The sequence below is a fragment of the Herpailurus yagouaroundi genome, unplaced genomic scaffold (genome assembly GCF_014898765.1).
Source record: "Herpailurus yagouaroundi ecotype Mexico unplaced genomic scaffold, PumYag 186, whole genome shotgun sequence".
In the NCBI taxonomy this organism is placed as follows: Eukaryota; Metazoa; Chordata; class Mammalia; order Carnivora; family Felidae; genus Herpailurus; species Herpailurus yagouaroundi.
In genome coordinates this window covers 14,378,142-14,386,120 of record NW_024412417.1, presented here as the reverse complement: position 1 = coordinate 14,386,120, position 7,979 = coordinate 14,378,142, and positions in this window count along the sequence as shown.

The following is a 7,979-nucleotide window of genomic DNA, read 5'->3' as shown; positions in this document are numbered from 1 at the left end:
GCTGCTGGCAGAGGATGGCTAGTTCACAAGGCCAGGAGTCCAGGAGTGCAGGGTTCGGGTTTTTAGGGCAAAGCTCACAGACAGGAACAGAATGTTCTCCTCACCCCTGACTGTGGGCTGGAGGAGGGGGGCAAACTGTTTCTTGGGGCTCTTGACTGTTCTCAGCAATGTTCACGTAGCTCAGGTAGCCCAGATAATTGAGATTCTTTCTCTGAAAGAAAAGAAGGCACGTACAGACAATTTTTTGTTTGCTATTTGCTTAACGGCAACAGTTAATCTGGACCTCCAATCATTAAAGAAACGTGGGGTATCTTACTCAATTCCCTTTACCAAAGGTGCATTGCCTACTTAGAGTCAATAAATTTTTTTTTTAATGTTTATTTATTTTTGAAGGAGAGAGAGACAGGGTGTGAGTGGAGGAGGGTCAGAGAGAGAGGGAGACACAGAATCCGAATCAGCCTCCAGGCTCCGAGCTGTCAGCACAGAGCCCGATGCGGGGCTCAAACTCACAAACCGAGAGATCATGACCTGAGCCAAAGTCGGACGCTCAACTGACTGAGCCACCCAGGCGCTCCAGTCAGAGTCAATAAAAATGAGTCCCAGGCAAGTGAAAAATTACAAATTAATTTTCATGTTTATTCTATTGTTCCTTAGGGTGGGGCAGGCTGTTAACTGTACTTATGTATAAAGTTAGACCCCAGCACAGCAAAGCTCTGGGAAACAGATGGTGACTTTTATTCATCCTTTCCCAGAGGAGAGCGAAAAGGACCACAGTCAGTTACACTGTCGATGCCACTTTGGTTGTCGCTGTTGTGACTGATGCCTTCATCAGATGAGGTGTAGATATAAGAGAGGGGTGAGACGCAGGGTAGTCAGGCCATCTCCCAATCCTGTCCCCGTAAAATTAACATGAAAAGGAGGTTTGGTTTACCTTCTGCTTAGTCTTCAGAAAAGTAATTGCCTTATCCTAACTGAAAAACGTGACTTCCTGATTATAGTAAAGAGAGGAAAGGGTAAAAAAGAGCAGGACAGACACAGGCCTTTCATTTGTAAGAACCGGGCGAAAATGTTGCCTCCTGAGAGAGCCGGCAGCTCAGAAGCTGGTGGAAAAGATGCTGAGGCAGCCCGTGGGGCATTTTGAAGACAGAAGTTGTCCGTATGCATGAAGCTCCCAATACACCACCCATTCGAGGGGGTTGATCTGACTCTGCCTGAATTTGAGGGTCATGAAATCAAGGATTTAGAATGTTCGTCGCATTCCCCGCCCCCTCCAAAAAAACCTGTGTTCAAATTCAGACTCCGATGCTTACTCATTGTGAGACCAGAGGCACTGTTGGAAGTAAACACAGTACCTGCTTCACAGGGTTGTCAAGAAGAGGGGACAGTGCATGGAAGGTTCTGAACACAAGTCTTAACAATAGAGGCTAGTGTTCAACAGAGGCTAGCTATTGTTTCAAGCTTTAAAAATGTTTATTCTTGGGGCACCTGGGTGGCTCAGTGGATTGAGCGTCCAGCTGCGGCTCAGGTCATGATCTCAGGGTTCATGAGTTCGAGTCCCGGCCTCTGTCAACACAGAGCCCACTTCAGATCCTCTGTCCCCCACCACACCCCCCGAAACCGATCCTCTCCCACTCACGCTCTCTCAAAAATAAAAATAAACATTTACAAAATAAAAAAATAGAAATGATTTATTCTTGTTATTGTTATTCCTTAACTGACTGGGACAGCTGGGACTTCTTTCTATCCTGCTTTTTTTTTTTTTTTTTAATTTTTTTCAACGTTTATTTATTTTTGAGAGACAGAGGGAGAGAGCACAAGCAAGGGAAAAGCAGAGAAAGAAAGAGACACAGAATCGGAAGCAGGCTCCAGGCTCCAAGCTGTCCGCACAGAGCCCAACACGGGGCTCGAACTCACAAACTGTGAGATCATGACCTGAGCTGAAGTTGGACACTCATCTGACTGAGCCACCCAGGCGACCCATCTTTCTATCCTGCTTTTGACACTGCTGGGCTGACTTTACATGTTCTCCTACTATATCCTTAAAGCCCTGGAATCCTCAGAGCAAGGCAGAGTGAGAACAAGCTATGTTAACCCTAATGGGGCTCCAAAAGTGTAGAGGCCCCTCTCCCTTTGGGTCTCCACCTCTGGCCAGAGAGACCGAGCTCACAGGCAGGACGAGCTTTCTGCAAAGGTGCAGCTGAGTTTTGTACCCAGAGGCGACCATGGAAACCACTGGGGACTCTGGAGGGTGGCCATCCCTGCAAGACGCCCTTTCTGATAAACAGGGGGTCAGATGGACCTTCGGTGCACACAGACAGGCCTCCCAGACTGGAACAGGTCCACTCGGGGGCCCGGGGGAGGGGGGAGCGCGGGGGAGGCAGCGGTCCACCCAGCTCCTATGACTAATTGTAGCCTACTTTATGGAGCTCTTTTATGCCCCAGCCTCTGTATAATAAGCACTTTGCATATGGATTAGCTCATTTAGTCCTCAGCAGCATGAGGAGGTAGGTGCTATTAAAAGCCCCATTTTCATAATGAGACACTAAGACTTACAGAGGTTAAGCGACTCGTCCGACGTCAACCGTGACACCAAAGCCAAGATTTCAGTGCAGGTTCACGTGACACCAAAGTGCACGCATTGGTCACGTTGCCCATCTTCCGTTTGAGAGCTGTTCACATGGGGCTGGGCAAGCATCTAGGGAGGGGTCTTCTCCGAGGGCAACCCCATTGTGGAAAAGCTACACTGTGTTCCTACTATTCACAAGGGGAAAAGGGAAGATTAAGGGCCTGGAGAAATGTTCCAGGTCCACGCCGTGTGTATGCTGTCAGTAGTCCTAGTCGGAATTGAGAAAAATAGAACAGTTACTGGAAATAGGGTGAAAAATTACTCCATCCACACTTGAGAACTCCCTCATAAACAGTCATGTGACCAAATCCAGGAACAAGCCATGAATATAAGAACAATGATTTGATTTTTATGTTTATTATCTACATTGCATAGGGTGTTACCCCGGCAGCGCTGGGAGGAAACGAGCTAGTAAAAATTATGTGTGGGCCGGTGGAATGTTTTGATTATCCGCATTGTTGATTTTACCTCCTGACAGATTCTTTCATTCGGTTGCATTAACTGATGCGCCTTTCAAGTTCTCAGCTAACAGCAAGCAACGCACTGAGGAATCTCGGAATTGCTGCCACCACAGGCCAGAGAGCAGGCAGTTTCATTCTTATCAAGGCATCTCAAATAAGAATAGCATTAGGACTGTGGGGGGAAGAAAAGAGGACAAACCCCACCTTACTGGATAAGCCCTATACAGAAAGAACAGTGAATCTCTTTTGGGTCCTCAAAAATGTATGGGGACATTTTAGGGGGACAAGGTGTGGGGGGTGCTTAGAGAACGAAAGAAAAGTCAGTGGTCATGGTGAGGAACGAGTTAAAGCTAAATATCTAAACCTCTCTGGTCACAGCTCCGGGGAGCTCTACTTGCCTCGGAGACTGAGAAACCTCCTGGGAAGAAGATTTGGGGAAATCAAGCTTGCTCAAAAAGCAAGGTCTGAGCGGTCAGAAAGAAAGAAGGTTCTTAGTGCAGTCTCATGGCGGTTATTCAGTTCACCGCCTGCCCTGCTGATGTCCCTGGTCCTCCAAACCCTCCCCCTCTATGAACCTGTTGGACCCAAAGCCTGTAGAAAGGAGGAGGCTGTAAACAAAACTAGAAAATACTCCCACTCAGAGCTGTTTGTGGTGCTTGCCAGAGGTTGGGGTGGAGCGTAGGCGAAATGAGTGAAGATGGTCAAAAGGTATAACTTGCGTTAGAATATAAATAAGTCCTGGGGGTGTCAGGGACAGCATGGTGACTATAGGTAATGACACTGTATTGCATATTTGGACATTGCTAAGAGAGTAGATGGATGTGAAGTGGACTTATTGTGGTGAGCATTTCACAATGCGTACAATTACAGAATCACTGTGCTGTCCATCTGAAGCTAATGTGATATTACGTGTCAGTTATACCTCAATAAATAAGATTAAAAAATGTTTAAAGCTGCCTGATATTAGGGCATAGATGTCACCCCTTTGGCACTCCCCTCAGCAATGAAACATATAGAAAAATAGGAGAGATATGTGCTCTGGCATGTCTATCAGGAGACTGCAGCACCCAGAAGAGACGTGGAGACCCCCAGGGAGATAACAAGGGCGCCCAGTAGAAAAGCCAGACATCTGGTGGAGACATGGTAACAAGTGGGACTTTGTTATAAGAGCAACACAAAGTATTTTTCTCAGAAGAGACACTAATCTGGGGCGCCTGGGTGGCGCAGTTGGTTAAGCGTCTGACTTCAGCCAGGTCACGATCTCGCGGTCCGTGGGTTCGAGCCCCGCGTCGGGCTCTGGGCTGATGGCCCAGAGCCTGGAGCCTGTTTCCGATTCTGTGTCTCCCTCTCTCTCTGCCCCTCCCCCGTTCATGCTCTGTCTCTCTCTGTCCCAAAAAAAAAAACAAAAAAAAAACCAAAAAAAAAAACGTTGAAAAAAAGAAGAGACACTAATCTGCTTTTGGGGTTTTTTTTTTTTAAAAAGCACTTGTGTAGAGAACCGACTTTGGGGAGCCAAGAGAAAAAGTAGGGAGACCAGTTTTGAGCCTGTTGCAATGATCAAGGCAAGAGATAGATGACAGCAGCTTACAGACAAAGGACGGTGGCAGGGAGGATGAGGAAAAACGGATAGACTGGAGGCACGTTACGGAGGCAGAGTCAGGAAGGCTGGCTGATGTTTTGGATGTCAAGGGTAAGGAAGAGGGAGAAAACAAGAATGACTCTGATCTCTGCTTGCTTAGCAGGGTGGGTAAGGAAGACTTGCTGAGAAATTAATTTAGAGGGAAAAAATCAGGAGTTCTGTTTTAGACACTTGGAAGTTAAGCATGTCTGGGAGTTAAGAGAAGACAGAACATCAAAGGAAGGTCGGTGCTGCAGCCACGAACAAAAGTGTGGGATTCCGCAAGGAGAGAGAAGTGAGTGCAGAGGGAGAGGGGAAGGGGTGGCCTGGGATCCACCCTGAGGAAACCTCTCTTCAGAGGACAGGTGAAGGAAAGTGAACTTGAGAAGAGGACGGAGAAGGGGAAATCAGAGAAGTGGGAGGTGGCATCCCAGAAGCCAAGAGAAGAGGACCAGCCCAGAGAGCAGTCAGTTTTGACAAAAGCTGCTGAGAAGTGGCGCAGGTCCAGGATGAAGAACGTTGCGTTGAGTTTCGGAACATGGAGTCACTGGTGACCTTGGTGAGAGAGATGTCAGTGGAGGCGGAGCCAGAGTGGGTGGGTTAATGAGCAAGTGAACATGCGCATTCAACTTTACTGCCTCTTGAAGCGCCACAAAAACAACAATAATGTGACCGTCTTTACCATAAACCCAAAAGGATGGTGAGAAGGGACGAACACACAACAACCACAATGTTTTGCAAGCGAAAAATCACACAGATGAGCTGTAACTGATTAAGCAGACTGAAGGAAGCCAGATCCTGAGTCAGTAGTGAGGAAGCCGCAAACTAACACAATTTACATTTTCGAAGGTTCAGGGAATGGTGGCACCAGGAAACTTTAAAAGTAGAGGTAAGGTCAGAGGCCTGGGAATTGGCATTTGAGCAATGGAAACTGGTTGAAAGCAGTCTGAAAAGTAATCATATTTGCAACCAGCGCCCCCCCCCCCCCCAACCATGTCCTGAATGGTCTTTTTTTTACTGCTCTCTCCAGGCCTGGCAGAAGACAGGTTCATTCTCAGGAAAGATATGACCATGAGTCTCCAGACTGGGGTACCAAGCAGAAAGATTAAGAGACTGTATGCTTTTGTGTGCTGAGACTCCTCAAGACTCTTCCCCTCCTCACCTTCCAGAACTCAGACAGGGAAGATTCTCTTGGGATACTGCCCAGCCCAGAGGCAAGATACCTGCATCAGGGTTACCCAAGGAAATAGCCAGGGCAGACTGCCCTCCTCTGAAGCTCACAGTTGACAAGCTCCATTCATGTGAACAAAGCTTCAAATCAGCTTTTTTGCCCCCACTACCAAGCATAAGCAGGCAGCTATTAAAAGACATCTGAAGAAAGCCACTTGGAGAAAAATAAAGACTATACAAGAGGAAGAAAACTTCCAGAAAATGATATATTTAGTATCCTCACAGCTTTTAGAAGAGATGGTGCAACCAGGAAAGAAGAACAGATTGCAAGTAAAATTAGGACCCTCAGAGAACAAACAACAACCTAAAGACCTTGGAAATTAAATTTATGATGGAAGAAATGAAAGCCTCAGTAGAAGGGCTACAAAAATAAAGATTTGGCCAAAAAAAAAAAAAAAAAAAAAAAGAAAAAAAAACACAGAAAAACCAAAAACAAAAACAAAAAAAACAATAAAATGGAGTATAGGAAAAAAATATATGGAAATTAGAGGATCTGTCTAGGAGTTCCAGTACCCAAATAATAGGAGTGCCAGAAAGAGATATGAAAACACAGAGGGGAGGAAATCGTCAAATGAAATAATTTAAGAAAATTTTCTAGAGTTGAACTGTCAAAATGGATGAAGGTAAACCTATCCCCAAGCACATCCGTGTAAAATTTCAGAACACTAGGGACAAAGAGGGGAGACTGCAGGCTTCCCTAGAGAAAATAGATGATATTCAGAGGATTAAGAATCAGAATGTGTTGGGGCACCTGGGTGGCTCAGTCAGTTGAGCGCCTGGCTCTTGATTTTGAATCAGGTCACGGTCTCACAGCTCATGGGATCAAGCCCTGCATCGGGCTCTACACTAACAATATGGAGCCTGCTTGGGATTCTCCCTCTCTCTCTGCCTCTCCCTCACTTGTGCTTGCTCTCTCTCTCAAAATAAATACATAGACATAAAAAAAAAAGAATGTCTTTGGACTTTCCAATCATAACACTGGAGGCTAGATCACAAGGCAATGTTGCTTTCAAAATTCTGAAGGAGTTATTTTCAACCTAGATTCTTTTTATACCTAGCCCAACCATCTATTAAGTAAAAGCTTAGAATACAGACAGTTTCACTTGCAAGGTCCCCCCCCAATTTACCACCCATCCACTTTTCTCAAGAAGTGACTGAAAGATGTGTCCCACAAAAATAGGAAAGGAGAAGAGTTTGGACTTGGGATCGAAGAAAAAGATGAAGAGAATCCCAGGCTCATAGTGAAGGGACCTCCTAAGAGACAGTGCCACCTACAACAGCTCAGGAAGACAGACTGGAGACGATCTACATGAGGAAGGTGGTCAGAAGGCTGTGGAAGAGATTTCCTCAAGAGGATAAACAAATTTGATAGCTGAATCTAAACATCTTGAGAGGAGTTAAATAGTGACAGCCTTTAGTGGAACTGGTGGTGAGTACATGGAAAACTAAGTAAATGAAAAAAGGCATTCCCAGGAAAATTAAAGGGTGTATAAAAAAGAAAAAGTCATCTACATTTGAGACATGCCTCAGCTCTCAATATCATAATAAAATAAACACTGATTTTTTTAACGAAGCAAAACTATAACGTCACCATGCCCTCACTCTGATGTAAGTGTATATGTGAGTGCTGCAGGGAAGAGGAAGGAATGATGGAAAAAATGAGAGTCAAATCTTCACTCTCTCTAAGGGAAAGTCAGTAGATAAAAGTGCCTAAAATTGCGGGATCAAGAAGTAGCATGATACTAGCATTTTATTTAAAAAACAGAGAGTTAAATGCCAAAAAGAAAATCAGCAGGGCCCCTGGGTGGCTCCGCTGGTTAAGTGTCTGACTCCGATTTCAGCTCACGTCATGATCTCACGGTTCATGGGACTGAGCCCTGCATTGGGCTCCACAACAACATGGCGTCTGCTTGGGATTCTCTCCGTCTCTGCCCCTCCCTCAGTTGTGCTTGCTCTCTCTCCATCTCTCTCTCTCAAAATAAATAAATAAACTTAAGAAAGAAAGAAAGAAAGAAAGAAAGAAAGAAAGAAAGAAAGAAAGAAA